Genomic DNA, 17,545 nt, shown 5'->3' on the forward strand with positions numbered 1-17,545 from the left:
GAAGAACAAGATACTATTATATAAAACTATCCTAAAACATTTATGGACATACGCTGTGCAGTTATGGGGCACAGCAAGCAACTCAAATCTGAAGATAATTCAACCAAAATCATTACAATCAAAATTATTAAGAAAAATCGCAAAAGCGCCATGGTATGTATCCAATAAAACGTTACATGAAGATTTGAACATCCCAACAATCATAGAAGAAATAACCAAACTCAGTCGCATTTATCTTTCAAGATTAGAAGATCATCCAAACCACCTTGCGGTAAATCTACTTGATAATTCTAAAAAGGTGTACAGACTCCACCGAACTGCTATACTGGATCTACCTATTAGGTTCTTGAATTAATTATGTTAGTGTTAACAATGGTTAATATTTAACTCAATTTTAATTGTTAATTTTGTTTCTGTATATAATATTTACTTATTGTTCTTCAAAAATTGAACAGATTGTGAATAAATAAAATGTTGTTAAAAAATAATTACATCTTAGACAGTATTTTTTCTCTTAACATGTAATAAAAGTCGTCAAAATTAATCATAAAACGATATAAAATATTTGAATTACTATTCAATCATTTTTTTCTTAATATTGATATTTTAAAAATCGCGAGAATATATAGTATACGAGGATGTGGAATAATGTTTCATTTATTTATCCAAATGTATAACAAGCATTTACTATATATTATGCTGTTTCCTTCAGCATCATACCCATTCTTTCACAACTAAAATTGTAAAATGGCCTCTCTTGAAATGTGTTTTGTTCGTTCTCACTGATTCATCGCATGTGTTTCCAAATTACAAATTATGTACAAAGTCTAAATTCATTATTTCATCTGTTAACATGATGTTTTGTCAAATATTATTAATTACGGTAATAAGCGAGAAAGAAATAAACTGAGTGAGTCTGGGCAAGGGCAAACGTGAAACCATTCTAAAGGTTGTATTTTATACTTAAAACTAGAATTTTTTTTGGTAAGTGTTTCCCTGTTCGAAAATGGCTTGCGGGGAGTCTTTCGAAAAGGTTTTTAGCACCTTATTTATCAGTACCACACACACACATATATATATATATATATATATATATATATATATATATATATATATATATATATATATATATATATATATATATATATATATATGCTGAGTATTGTGATATAAGATATTCGAGGCTTTCATAGATAAACAACTGGTATAACAAATTATACACTTTGGTAAAATCACAATCAATCATTTCCGCAGGAGCAATAACGTACATTCATATAGTACAAAATTTTCTGGCTTAATTGTTGAAGTCGAATATTTTTTTCTGAAGTTTGATGTTACGAGGTCATTGTTCTACCTACACAGAGACATTCGTCTTCGAGTGCCGTTACATTGTGGTTGCAATTTCCCCGTGATAAAACTTTGTATTAATACTATTTGTGTTTTATATACACTATTTGTGTGGGTAAGGTAAGATGTAAAAATCTTCCTGACTCTGTTTCTACCCTAAAGTAACAAAATAATTACTGTTTCTTTTCATTATAATTTTATTTCATTTTATAACACAAATACCCAGTAAGTAGTCTTCAACACTAACCTGTTCTGGCCGGGCCCGACATGTAGGAGGGCCTGGCCGTCGATGCCCTTGTGGCAGATTATGAAATAGAAACTCAAAAAGCCGTAGAAACCATTTTTAGAGCATAATTATAGTAATAACACTAATACTGAAATAAATGAAAATAAACTAAAACGAGATACAGACCACATACAACCTAATAAGAATTGCAAGGAATATCAAAATACACATGATATAAAAATAATGTTTATTAAAAGGTACTACAAACATGATAACAAAGGTCCCTTTGAAATTATAATACAGGACAAACAGAAACGTAAAATAAACCTTTTTTGTATAGGTAAAATAATTAAGACACATTACTCAGACATTGATCGGGCTGGTAAAAATCTATCAGTTAAATGTAAAACATACGAGGCAGCAAATAATCTAGTCGATTCCCAATATCTGTCACAGTATAATGTATTTGTACCCTCTGTAAAAATTTACTCTGTAGGTGTAATTTTTGTAGAACGTGAATGTCTGATGAAAACATTCTCTCAGATACTGAAAGCCCATGTAGAATAATTCAAGCCCAAAGAATTAAAAGGCGAGTGAATAATGAACTCACATCACACAACTCGTAAAACTAACATTCGATTCAGATAGTCTACCTGAATATGTTAAATTAAATTATGTTAGAATCAAAGTAGATACATTTATAATACCTGTAAAACAATGCTTTCGATGCTTTACATATGGCCATGTTGTAAGTACCCCTTGTAACAACAATAGGTTATGCAGGATCTGTGGGGAAGCCTATCACTCGGATGAATGTAATATGCCAGCAAAATGTATTCATTGTTCAGGAACACATAATAGTAACTCTAGAACATGCCCAGAATATACCCGCCAAAGAAATATAAAGGACAGGATGAGTAACATGAAGGAAGGTTATTTTACAGCCAGTAAATATTTCCATATGTTCTATAAAAAAAAACAAAGGTCGCAATCTAAATTACTATTCTTATTCAAAAGCTACCAGAAATGGCACATATGATTCAAACTTCCCGGAACTTTCTTCATATAAGAACCTAGAAACAAACAACAGGTTTTCAACTCTAAGCGATGAATACTACCCAGACCAAAATAGCCAAGGTAGTGAAAGTAACCTTAGTGTAAAGAATATTTCATCCAACTCAGTTGGCCCACATAGGACTCACTCTCACAATTTAAATAAAAATAATACATATATACACCTCAATATAAAAACTAAAAATAATAAGCCTACTAATATTGTAGCTTCTGCGCAAAACCTAACACACAACAGTCGTCAAACATCTTCTGTGTCAGAATTAGAGGTCCGGCCACAATTTACTGTACAGAATAAAGAACATTTACAATATTTATTACATAAGAAAATGGGGGAAATAAGATCGAAAATGCAAACTATTTCTCAATTAACAGGTACACAAAAAAAACAGATGGATGAACTGTTAACATCGTGTATGCTTGGTACCGGTGCCACAAAAACAAGTGTTGGCCCAAAAATACATAATCTAAAACCAAATCAAAACAGAAGTACAGGTACAAAAAAAAAAAAAAAAAAAAAAAAAAAAAAAAAAAAAAAAAAAAAAAAAAAAAACATTACCACCAGATAAAAATATTAAAAGAACTTAAACTTGTACAGCACATTTTAGATCAATTCAACTTAAGTGATCCAAAATTAGACATGTAAATTAAATTATAGATTAAAACAAATCATATTTAGACATAGTTCTGAAGTCTGACTTTGTAAATTATTAAAAATATAATACACAAACTAGAAATACATAAATCACTAATCATTAGTGTATATTATTACTCCAATAATAAAAACTTCATGTGCTATAATAACATATAAACTAGTCCTCCTCCGTAGACTAATGGTTATATTCTCGGCTCTCTAACTGAGAGATCACGGGTTCAAATCCCGGGGAGGGCCAATCATGTATAAAAAAAACACAAGATTAACCAGTGAACATCGAAGCCTACATAGCTGTAGCTGAGGCTTAAAAAAGAGAGAGAAAAAAACATATAAACTAATCTACAAATTATGGTATACTATCTTAATAGAATATACGGAAGAAAAACCAAAAAATGAATGAATTAATCCTAAGAAATAAATCATGATATCATAATCATAAATCATGCCAAGTGATTGTGTTCATTATATCTTTTTTTTATTAAATAAAAATATGGTAATTTCAATAAATAAAATAGCAATGTACATTGAGGCTTTGTGGGAAATACCCAAAGCCTGCCTTCAGGCAAAAAAAAAATACCTACACAGTGGAAGCAAAGAACGGAGAAGGCCAGGAAGAAAAGGAACTAACTCAACGTGTAAAGTGAATTACATATTGATAATTTAGTTTCGTTTTTGTTGATAAGTATTGTAATTCATTGCTTTAACTTTTAACTTCACAGTCAAACTGTTAATGAGAGATAAACTGTGAGTTTATTTAGATTTATTATTGGATTTTGTCTTGTTTTCAGTTAGGCTTAATAAGAGGTTAGGTTATAGTGGCGAGTCATTTTCCCGGTCGAACTTTGATGAAGTAACTAGTGTTCTTTGCTGCAGTTTACCCTGTGATTTGTATTAATGTAAATTATTAGCGTTAGTGATGCGCGATTGCGAGAGGTTAATACAATCGAAATGTTCCTTCTCGAGAGGTCCTGCTTAACGATTGTTTCGATTGCTTAGCGAGAGGTCTTTACAATCGAAAGGTTTCTCTCGATTGTTGCATTCGTTAAGCCAATTTGTTATTGTTTACTTTTCACGAGCCTGCCTCAACCTGTTTTTCATACTTCCGTTCCATATTATATTGGTTTGCACCACTCTCCTCTCCATTAATTCCAGTAGTTTACTTTATAGTGTCTAGACAAAATGTAAATTATAATTCTTCAAGCATTAAGATTGAGTATATTATCTTAAATTGTAATAAATAGCTTTCCTTTGTTATTATTTTAAAATATTAAATGTTTTTATTTTGTACCATGTTATTTTTTGAATGTTTTACTGTGCATACGTCATTATTGTAACGTGAATAAGCGTTTAATGTAGTATAATGTTAAATGTAGCTGCTAATATAGTACTCGTAATTCATTAAAACAACTCGGAAGTCAAGTCAGTAAAAAAAAGTAACTAAATTAATTTATATTTCAGTTAAATCCTTCTGTCGATCGGCAAACATATCTCACTTAGAATTTCGATTGGTAAAAGAATAGAATAGATCGTACACGAAACAATCGCTAGAAACCTCTCGTCAAGCGTTTATGGTGTATCGTAAAAACAAAGTTATGGATCATGGAATCAAACATTTCGTTTTCAACATTTCGTCAAACACTTCGATTGCCCGGTACGAGAAGAGCTGTCGTGTCGCAATGAAACAACCGCTAGGAACATCTCGGCAAAAACCTCTCGGTAAGAACCTCTCGTTAAGGGAATCACAATCGAAATGTCTCGAGAGGTCCAAACAATCGAAACGTTTCGATTGTAACATCTCGTAATCGCGCATCACTAATTAGCGTACTTCTGATTTCATTTCCTTCTGTGTACGGGGCTTGACCGGACATGTCGGAGGGCCGGCCCTTAGCTCCGCCGAGACGGAGAATATGGAGGTATATAGCTGTTCATACTATTATTGTACCCTATATTTTTTATTACTACTAACTGTCGGCACTCATTATTAATAAAAACCACTAATACACAACTACCATCAACAACAGTAAAGAATGATGTTAAGACTATTGCAAATTAGCTGTTCAAAATTATGATCTTTAGGAGTTCATTGACATTACTGAATGCCTGAGTAAAGTCTGATCACTAGTGGTGGTAATAAATGAATGAAAATAACTGGTTAGTTCAGTTATTTTAATTTAACTGATTAGTCAGTTATTTTTACTGCAACCAGTTAAGTTAAATTAGTCTTTAGATTTTTCTTTTTTTTTAAAGATTTTTCTATAAGTTAACGTAACTGATTGTGCAGACTTAGTCTATATTGGAAGTAATTTATTCTCATCGGTTATTTTGAATTAGTCTTAAGACTAAATTTTGTATAGACTAATTTTCAATAAGTTAATTAATAGTGTATACTTAGTCCATACTTGAAGTAGTTATTTATTCGTATTGGTTAATTAAAATTAGTCTTAAGACTAAATTTTCTACAGACTAATTCTCAGTAGCCTAAGTTAACTGATTGTACAAACGTAGTCTGTAGGCCTACTTGAATTAGTCGTTTATTTTAATCAGTTATTTTAGTTATGCGAGTCTCGTGATTTAGCAATTACCTTTCTGTTAACTTTGGTGATTCGTAATTAAAATAAATTACAATATTGTCATTTAGAAGGTAATTATATTGTAGTCTATTAGATATTATATATTAATATTACATTTCAAAATTATATATCTAAAATGAATAAACAGAATTAATACTATGAGTTTAGAACTTTATTAGCCGGTTCGGGGTTGGTTTGAAATTTTTGATCACTATAATTTTTGAACACTATAATTTTCCCTTGGAATGGGAAAAGAACCATTCCTTTTGAGACAGGAACGCAGCACGGGCAATATAGTCAATGAAAGAAAAACATCCCTCGAGATAGTACCTATCAGTAAAATATCAAATTCTAGAGGGGCTGATCAGAAATATAAATTGAATTGTAATGGAAAGGCAATTATGTACCGTGTAAATCATGTGATGCCGCACGGCCTGCCGTAATCGGGATTCTCGAGAAAGATAAGATAACAGCGATTACACAATACCGATCACAATACCTGGAAATGCTTGTAAGTTTATAATTTTGTAATTAAAGAGTTGTTTTTTCATTCTATCATGTTTATTTCTATAAATTTATATTTTCGTGTTCTTCATACTGGTGTGGTCGGTATAATCCCAAAGTACCGTTCATTGCGTAATTGACGGTGACATGGATGATAAAGTGGTTGATAAAATATTTTTAAATGTGAATGAAATATTTTTAAACATTTATTCTAAACTGCTTGTAACCATTTTGTTTAAGATAGTTTTAATTTATTTGTGTGTTTTATATGTTTGAATTAGTCTTTGTTACTTGATGTAAATATAGTGCGTTAATTTTTCATTTTCCCGTTAATTGTTATGTTCTTTTAAGGTTCCATTGAAAATATCAAAGAATCAAGAATCTTTATTTCCAAAGTACATTAAAATCATTTGTTAACACAAAAATATATCACAAAAGTAGATAAAAGTACAATGGGTAGGCACCTCTGAGCTAATAGCTGAGTTGAGGTTACTATCAATTAATTAAAGGCAGGGTCTTAATAATATAATAAGACGTGAAACATAGTGTGTTTGCAACATACCAGTATTATTGAAATTACATTAAAATACAAAACCAATATTTAATACATTTTATTGTGAGGCCTTTCGATATCCAAGATACCTTCATCAGACACATCACAAAATAAATACAAAAAGTAAATTTGATTATTAATAATAGTTAACATATGTGATTTAATAATAATTTGTCTTGGGTGGCGTAGTGTGTAAATATAATTAAATTATTACTGGTATTATACTATATAAATTTTGAATGTTATTTTTGTAATTTTCGTTTTAGTAATATTGAATTTTGAATTGGTCCATCTTCTTGATTTAATAGATCTTCTGTGTTTGTTTGATTTATGTAATATGACTCTCATGCATTTAAATATTTTGGAGTGTTAACATGTTTTAAGTTTTTCTGCGATATAGTATGTCCGGTATTGATGCAGTGGTGTGCGACGGCAGATTTTTCTTTTCTGTTGAATTTAATGTGTAAATGCATGGGAGTCATATTACATAAATCAAACAAACACAGAAGATCTATTAAATCAAGAAGATGGACCAATTCAAAATTCAATATTACTAAAACGAAAATTACAAAAATAACATTCAAAATTTATATAGTATAATACCAGTAATAATTTAATTATATTTACACACTACGCCACCCAAGACAAATTATTATTAAATCACATATGTTAACTATTATTAATAATCAAATTTACTTTTTGTATTTATTTTGTGATGTGTCTGATGAAGGTATCTTGGATATCGAAAGGCCTCACAATAAAATGTATTAAATATTGGTTTTGTATTTTAATGTAATTTAACAGTGACCAATATAAGCTCCATCTACAGCATTATTGAAATTGTAAATTTTTTCGTGTTTATTTTCAAATCCAGCCATTGTTTGTTCTTGAAGTCAAACGTAATTGGGTACTTTGGGATTATACCGACCACACCCAGACATGAATCGTTATTTCACATTTCGTTTCTACTGATTACTAGATTAGCGTAGAACAATATTTCGTCAATATAAAACAGGAATTGTCTTATCGCAAACCCCTCCCCATCCTCAGACAGAGGTCAAAGTCGAGCGTCTAGTAGATAACGTGATTGCAGTCTCGCCGCCCGTTCAGCTGGTGCATCGCTTTGTTGTACTTCCGTGTTTTACCTCTACATTTCTCCAAACACAAAAATTCAACAAAAACAATCATTTACCAAACTAAACTCTTTATTAAAAAAACACTAAAAACTTGTTTTTATTCTTGATCACATTCCGCCACCCAAAATGCGAGTGCCTCCGGCCATCAGCGCGGGCTTTGGCAGCACATTCGGTGCTGCCCCGCGCTGATGTCGACGAAAGAAAAACATCCCTCGAGATAGTACCTATCAGTAAAATATCAAATTCTAGAGGGGCTAATCAGAAATATAAATTGAATTGTAATGGAAAGGCAATTATGTACCGTGCAAATCACGTGATGCCGCGCGGCCTGCCGTAATCAGGATTCTCGAGAAAGATAAGATAACAGCGACAACAATACCGATCACAATACCTGGAAATGCTTGTAAGTTTGTAATTTTGTAATTGAAGAGTTGTTTTTTCGTTCTATCATGTTTGTTTCTATAAATTTCTATTTTTGTGTTCTTCATACTAGTGTGGTCGGTATAATCCCAAAGTACCCGTAATTGTAATTGAATAATGATAAATTAACCTCCTTTATTATGTTTAGTATAAAAAGTGTTTTATATGTGTGACTTACTCATTTTATTCTTATTATATTATAACTTTTATATTATATTAAGGTTTTCTTTGTATTTTATTTATAGCTTACTATTTTTTCTTCTAATGTAGTCTTATTTGTGATTTGATTTGAAAATTAATAAGGCCTACATGAAATAAAACATCAACAATAACTGATGACCAGTTTTAATTTTGATTTATTTAGGCTCTATTGTAAACATTACCTACTTCACTTGAAATCAAAGATCTTCCATATCAAACATCAGATGAATGACTTTCTTATAAGACATACATAAAAAGATTGTATTTTTGTTATAGTCAAGGTGTTTCGTGATTGAAAGGTTTTCATTAAATATGAAATTGGAAAATTTATTGCCGTATATTAAAAGTAGCACAACGGTAGTCTACTTATTTAAGTGTGCTGGTAATGTGTAAATAAACTTATAATATCACTAAATAAATTGGGTGCAGCACAATTAAGTGAACAGGCCAATCTGGAATTAAAAAAATAATCGGTTATTCGTTCGACTAAAATAACTGACTGGTTAGTCGGTTATAAAAACCGTTCAGTTATCCCATCACTAGTGATCACGTTGGATCTAGACGCTCCGCACTAAGAGGGAGGTGAACTGTAGCTAAACTCAACATTCACATTTGACTGCTGAATTGCAAGCAAGTTGAATTGCTGTTATATGATTGTTATTTAATTTTATGAGTTGTTGGGAAGAGATCCAATCCTCCTAATCCTCCTTAGTTACATTACTGCATAGTAAAATATGTTTTATGTACAGTATGTATTGTTAAATATTTTGTTCACTTTTAGTTCTATAATAATATTAATTATTAAAGAATTCTTAATAATTATTAATTAATTATTATTATTAATTATTCTAATAATAATTTCAAAATCCTTTAATGTTACTCCTATTGAGAAAGAAGAACCAAGGGATGATTGAACCCTTAGGTATTAATGGTATTATTTAATGTTTTAGTTTCCCTATCTGGAGAATAAATCACAAATTAGTAAAATTTCACCTTTCCCTGATGCTGGGAAATAGGAATATTACTTATTTTGTGAGGATTTAGCCTTTTAAAGCTATAGGAAAACCATTACATAAGTTACAAAATGTTATATGAACACACAAAAAGATCGATCAAATATTTATGATTAACACCATAAAAGAAGAGTCTATCCCAATTTAACCTTTTTACAGTATTAATAAGATAAAATGAAAAGATGTCTATTGTACATTCCATTGTAGAAGAAGTTTGTTTTGTTACTTAAAATTAAGATTTATAATTTAACGTATTATTGTAATATTTGAATTTGGTTTCAAACTGGAAAGTATCCCTGAAATTCAATTCGGCTACTTGTATGTCGATGAAAACGGACTAGTAAGTGTGCCGAATGTCGTTATTCCAATTTCTGTACTTCTAAGTGGCAACAGGATTGACTTAACTAGAATATTGCTGGCTGGAGACCAATTACAACTTGGACCACTTATATACATTCTCAAGTTGCCACAGACTTTGGTCTTGGTCAATTTAATATTTTAGTACTGATTAGTAACCATTTCCAAAATATTTTTAGGATTTATTACTTTTAGCTGTTGCTTTTTTTCTTTTGGGGATAGGATGGCTCTTCTATTTTGAAATTAAATTTTCAAAGAAAGCGTGCCAGAAAAAGATCGATCAAAGATTTAAGATCAGCACCATAAAAAAAAGAGTATTAATCCCAATTTTATCTTTTTGCAGTAATAACAAGATAAAATGAAAACGTCTATTGTACATGTCATTGTAGAAATTTGTTTTGTTACTTGAAACTAAGATTTATAATTTAATGTATAATATTGTAATATTTGAATTTGGTTACAGATTCGACTACTGTATATCGAAAGCGGACTACTAAATGAGCCAAATTTGACAATACCAATTTCTGTACTAAGTGGCAATAAGTATTGACTTCACTATGTTTGAGCTATCAACAGAATCTGTGTGATTATGTTACCCTTACTCAGAGCAATGCTGTGAAGTATTTGGGACTCCACATTGTTGAAAACCTTCTGTGGAAAGTACATGTAAAAACAATTAAAACATATTTGCTTGCATTTCTTAGAAAATTTTATTTTATTAGACAACTTTGTCATGACGATTTAATAATAAAAATATGTTATGCATTTGTTCATTCTAACTAAACTATGGTCTGTCATGCTGGTGCAGTACATTTCCATCACATTAAAGGAAATTAAAACTATTAAAAAATTATTCATCAGATTTATTTTTCCGAAAAATAGATGTGAACATGCTTTTCCACTGTTTTTTTAGTTAAAAATACTTCCACTACGGCATCTATATGTTTTTAAAGTGCTATAGTTATTTTTTTAAATTAGTGGTAATCAAGGAGTCACTGTTGATCTGCAAACAACACATGAAGGATATATTAACAGGCAGATAGGCATGATCAGGCCACCGAGAATGAATAGTTCTTTGCTGCAGAAGTCTTTTATATACTTCGGATCCAAGTTTTACAATAGTTTACCTGGTTACATTAAAAATTCACCCAACCTTAAAAACCTGTGTCAAGGATTGGCTCTTGAATAATTATACTAATCTATTGGAACAATTGTTTTCTGTATTAAAGATAAGATTTAATGGATAGTTCAAATAATATTCTAAAATTTTAAACTGCAATATAAAATAACAACACAATATCAAATAACAATAACTAATAAGACAATAACAGATATACAATAAAGTTTTGGTAAAGTATTTTAACTCTTTGCGGCACAGATTTTGAAGACATCTCAACCCCCATGTGGCACGGAAAATGTCATAGTAATAAAAATGAGTAAAACTTAACTTTTTGGTTTGGTTGGCCTTAAGAATAAGCAGTGAACATCATTTTTACTATATACTATGCATATTATAGCAACAACCAGGTGATGCATTAAATGCATCACCATGCCAGCTGAATACTTCGGTGGTGTAAAATATGCATCACTATGTATCACCATGGGCTTAATTATTTTTACGGAAACAACGCAAATTCTTACATCTAACCAAATTAAAATGGTATTACTTAAATGCAGAGGATTAATAAAAAAATGTTTGTTTATTACAAATAACGAGATATCAAAATTGTAATAACTTAAATACAATTTATTTAGAGTCTGAAAAACAATAAAATTTTTAAACCTCAAGTTTTAACTAATATACTTTCTGTCCATGGTACTTCTAGAAACAAGTTTTATTCTTTCCCAGACACAAAGGAACCTGGCAAACGGTGCACATCCACATTGTTTGAGCAGGTTTTTCTCTGGTACTGCAGGCTGCACAACGTCTTCTTGTTGTTCTGGAAGGTTGATGACTTGAACCTGAGTGCCTCACCTCCAAAGGGACATTTGGCTTATTCCGGTTGAAATTTATTTCTTCGGTCAGCCTGACATTAACCTGCACAATCTTTTTACTTACAAGGCCATGAACTATCTTCCTTCTAAATGTTTTGAGGTCAACCTGTGTTACAGGCAGACACTTGTGCAAAACATATGCATTTACAATGGACGCATCTACAAAAAAGAAGAAAATTCTTTGCCACCATTTTTTACTTTTACGATCAATTTCGTACGCTGCCTTCATTTGATCGAATTGATCAACACAGTTCATGTGCTTGTTATAGTCACTTATCGCTGCTGGACAATCAACATTCACTCGATCTCCATTCTTTTGTTTCCTTTTGACAATAACCCTTTCTCTAGGATCATGGCAGTTAGTCAGCACATGAACTGCTTTGTTGTCAATTCATTTGATCGCTGCAACACCACTGGTACTTGAAAACCATTGACTTTCTCCTCGAGACATAGATTTGGTTTCTTTGAATTCTGGAAGAAACTTTCTACCTATATTGACGGTCCCACAAGCGTTGATTTCATCTTTTTTTTAAATCTTCAAGAAGGTAATAGCCCACGAAAGAATTATCAATGTAGACAGTGTGGTGCTTCCCTTTGATACTTTCAGTTAAGCGTTTTACTACTTTTTCACCAAGATTAGTCTCGACTTCGTCACCTGATTTTCCTGTGTACACATCAAATTTTAGACAATAACCGGATTTGTCAGCCATCATCCATAGTTTATACCCTCTTTCGATGGGCTTCATAGGAAGGTACTGTTTTAAAGAGGACCTTCCTTTAAATCTAATCATTGATTCATCAATGGCAATTACAGGCCCAGCTTCAAAATTGTAATTAGCTATTGAAACTTATTACTTTTATAAAACAACTTGAATAATGGCAAAACATATTCCAAACACAGGAATTTAATTTAGCTATGTAGGTACTCGTGATGCATAGTGATGCAAAATTTGCACAACCAGAAAACATAAAATTACCAAGTTATAAACAGTTTTTATATGCTTACAACTAGTTATTTGTAGGCCTAAAGCACCAGTAAGTTACATATAATCCATTTAAGTGTAATTATTATTCTACTTGCCGAAAAGAATAAACAAATTGTGTTGATGTCTTCAACAACGTGTTTTAGCCAAAGAACTATAATAATGGAACGCGCTCTGGGCCGGAGAAACCGAGCCGAAATCCTGGGCTGCGTTCAGAAACTGCAGGCGCTGGAAATGGGCAAGAACTCAATCCGTCCATATGGCAGGCATTATAGTAATGATCTAACATCACTTTAAAACGCCTTCTAGACTTAATAAAATTGTTAGATACCACTATTTATTTATTATTACAAATGTTAATAACTGCTTTTTACCGTGGATTTTTTATTTTCAGTTTAAAAGACAGATTTTTGTACAATATCAAAATAACTGAGTTTTAACTTGGTTATTTTACTTATAAAGTTGGAAACGAAGATGTCTGTAAGATTAAAATATTTTCCAAGTGAAAAAACAACATTTTTATTGACAGTATTTTATTTCAAAGTAAACTACATAAAATTTACAAAACATGACATACTTAATCTACGTGTTAGAAAATAAAATTATTTTTACAAATTTTGCCTAATTCCTAAGTTGGATGTTTTTGTAATGTCAAAAGTTTTTTGTTTTGGATGTGATGAGGTATTATTTAAAAAAAATAGTTTAATTACAGTTTTAATTAAAAATAACCCGTGGCTTCCAATGAATGCCCCTTGCTAAGTTAAATGCCCCTTGGAAACACTAGCAGTAAACTGGTTTCAAACTCTCAATGTCAATTTCAGAAGTGGGTCGCATTTGTTTGAGATAACTTGAGCAAATAACAATCTTTTACAATTTTCAGTGCATCATTACTTGATGTAATTAATTTACCCTTAGATTTAAAATCAATAAAAAGTTAATGTGTTCTAAGATCAGAATAATTGGCATGGAGTACAGAACTACAATCGTTACATTTAATAAACTTTTCAATACGTCTTACAATGACGCCACAAAATATAGTAAAAAAATTTCATCTTTAAAAACTAGAACATATCATAATTTTCCATGATATACATGGCACTCTCAATTTCATAATCCAAAGGCAAATCCAAATCACACTTATCAGTGTTTAGGTAGCTCAATGGATGCCTTCTTTCTGACAATAATCCTTCTTCGCTTCTCCAGTGGCTGTTGTATATGAGATGGAAAAATAAAAAAATTGTTGGAACTGCTTCATTTTTAAGACATTTTCTTAGTGTGTTATGCAAAAATTAAATGGTAATCATGTTCTGTAAAATGTTTTACTGTATAAAACAGTATGTTTTGATGGCTTAAATTTTTCTCTCTTTGTCGCAGTAATCCAATTTTTTTAGTAAATTGTCATCATTCAATGGAAAGCCAAAACAAAGAAACAAATAATAAAATACAGGTAGCTGAAAATCACAAAGTTCCCATAATTATAAAAGTCGAATAGGTCAGTATATACCGTTTTTAGCAATGACTTATAATTTTATGCATTCATAAGTGCTATAACGACCGACATTGAAATCTTGGATCAATGCGGATAAAATAATTGAGTGATAAGCATGTTTTATTCAACTATATAATTATTGTTCATGACTAAAAAAATAATAGCTTATTAATGTACTCATTAACCAGTCGTACCGCACTTTTAAATATTTGGATAATCCAGTTAATAATTTTGGCATTACAGAACATAATATTGGTAAAAATTACTATTTTGGAAGTTAAAAATAAATAATGACATGGTTGATATAGTAAGAACTTACTTGTGACAAGAAATGTGGCTGCCTTTAGTCCATCTGGACGTGCAGTTGTACGCAGAGCAACTCTTCACCATGTCACGAAATAACAAACATTACTATAACATTGACAAATGAAAGGAAAAAAAATAGTTGAGTTGCTCAGATCAGACGTCTTGGCGGAATAAACAGGAAGAGTTGCCAACAATGCAAATAAAAACAATGATTTGTGTTTCGGCATGAAAAGGCGTGATGACGTCCCGTTGATCGCCGCTCAACTCGGTGAGTTCTTGCCCACTTTAAGCGCCTGCAAGTCCATGGATACACCAGTAACGCACAGCTGTGTGCGACCGGAAAACACAACATGTGGCTTATGGGCAGTGCGCGTTCCAGTAGTATAGTTCGTTGGTTTTAGCACATGCACCACTGAAATTCAGACAATCAGCTGATTTATTTCACCAATGGACAGTTCCTGCCATCTTGCGGATGGTTATGGAACTATTAAATGCCAACTGGAACATGGCTGGCTTACAGCTCTCCAAGCAGAAAATTAAAGTACTAAGTGGTGCATGTTTTGCATCACTGTGCCGGAAGGGGGGTGCTGTCAGGTGGTGGTTAAAAATGCATCACTGTGCCGCAAAGAGTTAACAAACAAAGTATTGTAACATAATATAATTTTAAATATTATAGCAAAGAAACAATTTAATTTAACAAGAATATAGGCTTTAGATAAAAACAAATTTGTTAAAAAAGAATAGATAGCAAATAACTAAAACAAATAATATCAAAATTATAAATGTGCCTATTATATTAAAAAATAATTTCACATTCAAGAAATTCATCAACACTATACATAGGATGTATTTTAAGCCAATTAAAAAGTCTGTCATAGAACATCTTATCACATGTAACTTCTACCAGGCACATTGGTAGCTTATACAATTTTGCAGCAAGTGTATTGTGATATTTTTGTGTCCTTGTCAATCTGCATGTTGTTATATTAACATCATTTCTAAACCTAGTATTGTATACATGTACATCAGACCTGGACATAAAACTATCAATATCTTAATCTTATTTATATCATAAATGTACAAATTTACAACTGTCAGAATTCCCGTTTCCACAAACAAGGGCTTACAATGTTCTTGTAACAAGGAGTTGGTCAAGATTCTGACAGCTTTCTTTTGCATAATTAAAACATTGCCACTATTTATACCATAACCCCACACATTCAAGAGTACCTAAGAGTACTCCTATCTAAGAGTACCCCATACCTAAGAGTACTCTAAAAAAAGCAAGATATGCCATTCTTAAATAAACCTTAGGAACTATTTTCTTTAAATTACACAGTAAAAAATATAACCCTACACAACTACTTACACACAAACTCAATATGGTATTTCCATGTTAATTTACAATAAATGTAGATGCCCAACAAATTTACATTATCAGATAGAAATGCATTATTCAATGATACAATCTTCCTGCATTTAAAAACAAACCATTGACAGTAAACCAGTTAACAGCTTTGTCAACATTCCCCTGAGAGGTATGTTCAAGAGAATGAATGTTATGAGAAGAAACCAAAAAGATATCATCTGCATACACAGTGGAAAACCAATCAAAATTCCAAGAAACATCATTAATTAAAATTAAGAAGAGAACTGGCCCTAAAATAGAGCCTTGTGGGACACCTTGGTTAACATCTAATCTCAGAGATCTCTTACCATTTACCTCAACCAACTGTTTTCTATTACTAAGATATGATACAACAAATTTAAGTTCACAATTTTTGAGACCATAATAATGCAATTTCCAAATAAGAATATCATGTGCCAAACAGTCAAATGTCTTGTTCAGATCACAAAGTGCGACCTGAGCGATGCGCTTCTCCTCCACAGCTAGGTACAATTGTGTCAAGACTATCCACTGCCATTATTGTGAAGCGACTCTCTTGGTAGCAAAATTGATTGTCATTAAACAAATTAAATTCTTCAAAATAACTATAAAACTATATCTTTATAAGTTTTTTTTGAAACCTTAGTCGTAAACAAGAGAGGCCGATAACTGGATGGTAACATAAGATCACCTTTTTTAAAAATGGGAACAATTCTTGAAAACTTTAAACAATTAGGAATACTCCCTCAAAAATACTCAGATTAAAACAATAAGTTAAGGGGACTATAATGGAATAAATAACTTACTGGTAAGACCTTATACATCTTTACTTTCGAAAATTTTCATTGACTTCACTACACTCAACACTTGCTCACAAGAGACCTGGGAAAACCTGCAACTAGTATTAGGTTTCACCGATTTGTAAATACATTTTACAGCCTCATTAACACTACACTCACCTTAGCACTTATTTCTTTTACAGAAGACAGGAAGTAGTTGTTGAAGCTATCCGGAGAGACGTCACACAGGTTGCGCTTCAGACTTCCTAGCTGCATCATTGATGATGGTCCAGGCCATGCTGCATTCGTTGGGCGCTTCCTAAATTCTTATAACATTGAAAGACAACTTTCTTACTTGTAGGGCTCTCTTGTATGCCTTTCTCTTGTCACGCAAAATTCTAAGGATTTCACCATTTTTTTGTGCTTTTGAAGATGTCCAACAGAAGCAAAATTTCATCTTCCATTTTTCTATGCTCATCATTATACAATTTGTTTTTTGAACTCTTCCTGGATAGGCACGTATTACTACTCCCCTGTACTTTCTTGGTTAAGC

At 31.5% G+C, this 17,545-nt stretch overlaps 1 long non-coding RNA gene across 1 annotated transcript; it reads left to right on the forward strand.

Moving 5' to 3' along the window:
- The first annotated feature begins 5,114 nt into the window (after nucleotides 1–5,114).
- LOC124357613 lies at nucleotides 5,115–10,749 on the forward strand. Its single transcript, XR_006921955.1, has 2 exons — nucleotides 5,115–5,212; nucleotides 10,517–10,749. It is a non-coding gene; the product is annotated as an uncharacterized LOC124357613 (long non-coding RNA).
- The last annotated feature ends 6,796 nt before the right edge of the window (nucleotides 10,750–17,545 follow it).

Source organism: Homalodisca vitripennis, chromosome 3 (genome assembly GCF_021130785.1).
Source record: "Homalodisca vitripennis isolate AUS2020 chromosome 3, UT_GWSS_2.1, whole genome shotgun sequence".
Taxonomy (NCBI): domain Eukaryota; kingdom Metazoa; phylum Arthropoda; class Insecta; order Hemiptera; family Cicadellidae; genus Homalodisca; species Homalodisca vitripennis.